Source organism: Procambarus clarkii, chromosome 29 (genome assembly GCF_040958095.1).
Source record: "Procambarus clarkii isolate CNS0578487 chromosome 29, FALCON_Pclarkii_2.0, whole genome shotgun sequence".
NCBI classification, from domain to species: domain Eukaryota; kingdom Metazoa; phylum Arthropoda; class Malacostraca; order Decapoda; family Cambaridae; genus Procambarus; species Procambarus clarkii.
The window spans coordinates 9,782,370-9,784,755 of record NC_091178.1 but is presented as its reverse complement, the minus strand read 5'-3'; positions in this window follow the sequence as shown (position 1 = coordinate 9,784,755).

Below are 2,386 nucleotides of genomic sequence, written 5' to 3'. Positions count from 1 at the left end.
GGTCATTACAAGTGCCTGTAATTGACCAACCAGTAAGTATACTTTTTAAAGTAAACTCTCAGTGTATACAAGCCGGAGAAGATGAGTACACCTCCCGGTGTACATATCCTGAGCGTCATATTTTATGTTTATTTCATCAGCGAGAACCCCGGATATTACGGAGGCAGCATTGCCAATAACAAGTGGAGCGTGGCCTATCACTAGGCTATAGAATGTGAGACGTTCCAGATATCGTAACTTGGTTTAACCGCATATTATCCGCTCACTCACCATCCTTTCCTCCCTCTTCTCAAGCTTAACAACCCCCCCCCCCCAACCCCCACTACCCAAGCACCATCGTCGCGCTGCACCATCCTCTCATCATAATGTCAACTGCTCGTTTCATGCAATATTGATATCCGTATTTTTATTCCTCGTCAGTTTCTAGTTTGTATATACAGTCCGTGGTGTTAGTGTCCCCCTTTCTCTCAAACTTTCCCTTCCCAGCCCCTGACTTTCATCGTATCTCATTACTGTTTCCTCAAAATCGTTTAATCTCGCTCTAAGCCATTCAAAGAGTAAATTATATACAACACATTAAAGTTTGTTATTGTTCAGAAATTCTATATGTATATTATTAAACTATTTAATGAAGTTTCCCACTTAAACTTTGCTTTTGGTTTTCTATTGTCGGAGACATGACGCCTGGAAGGATTACAGAGGTAGAAAAATTAGGCTGTCCGCGCGGCCACCCAACCAGTTACTGGTCATACATAACAGTGCTCATAACCAATTGGCCAAGTTACTATTAACGCACCACGTGATTGGATATCATAACTTTTGTGATAACTCTATTATAATTTCATGTTAGTTTCGACTATAGCCATAACAAATATCTTCGTCACGTGAACTCGCTCATCTTCTGTTTTTTGTAAAATATGCAATCGATATCCTGATGCGTTCATCGATACTTGTTCATATTAAGATGTATATCTTAATATGAACAAGTATAAAACAGAGAATATATACAGAGGTGTATCCCACTTCTCGGTATATATATACTAAGTTCACTTTGGTCCTGGACTAAGTTAAATTTGCTGGTTGGTCAATAAGCGACCGTCTCGCTTGCCAACTTGTCCTACAAAGAACGTCGCATTTCGATCATATGCGTTACATAAAGGGTCCCGGTAGTACAGTCGGGTTCGTTCTCGACGCACAATCGAGAATTCCAGGTTCGAATCCCGGGCGGGACAGAAATAATTGGGCAAATTTCCTTTCACCTAATGCAACTGTTCACCTAGCAGTAAGTAGGTACTCGGGAGTTAGCTTGTTGCTTGGTTGCATCCTGGGCGGGGTCAGTAATTCGGCTGTTGTTGTTGTTGTTAAAGATTCGCTACTTGGAACAAACAGTTCCAAGTAGCACGGGCTATGGTGAGCCCGTAGGTACTAGTAATTCGGCGTTAAGGAGGAACCTCGATAACAGCCAAAACGTGTATGAATACTCTCTGGCTGCCTGTCCCCCGACACAATGAATTATTATTATTATTATGAATTATAAGGCCAAAAATTTTCGTACTAGAAAATGGAAGAGGCTGGCAAAAAGGCTTACTGTCCTGTTTTCTGTTTTGGGTCCTCTGGTAGGTTAGGAGAGGACATTAATTACCCGTTTTCTTGACGTTGTGGGACTTTAGGATGACGAGCTGTCTTGCAGGTCGGCGTTCAATCCCCGATCGTCCAGGAATGGACACCATTCCTTCCCTCCAATGCTATAAAGCCTTAATGGCTTAGAGCCTTCTCCTAATAATTACCTAACCTTGTGGTGACCTTAATAACCCCCCCCCCTTCTAAGAGATTGAGAGGCTTTGAACCCAACACCAGACCAAAATAATATACAGGATAAGTGATGGTCGAAGCGTTCACAGGCTCACTAAAGCCCGTGTTACATGGACATTTTGGTCCGAGTAGCTACATCTAAAACCACCACAACAACATCCAAGCGTTATAAACTGGTCTAGTTCTCGCCACACGCGCTGTAGTCCTTCGCCGTAACGAGTATCGACCCTCTCACCCCCTCCGCCTATGTCTGCTCACTCGTAATTAAATCAAGTGTCTCGCTTGATATTTCACCTGAACTTGGTATCAAAACTTTGCTAAGAACAGGTCCTAAAAGTAACTGTAATATTTTAACCCAAGAAGAAAAGTAATTAGTCAAAGGAGGTGAGAGAGGAGGCGAGGCGTCACTTCCCCTCGGTGGACTTGGTAGTCCTGCAAGATTTAGTGAGCAAACATAGAGCCCACTTAACGGCCTGTCTCTAGGGACCGAGTTACCCGTGGATTAGGACAATGTGTTCCCTCGCCAGAAATGAAGTTTCCCCTCACATTATCTCCAAAACCTCATCTCCTTCCC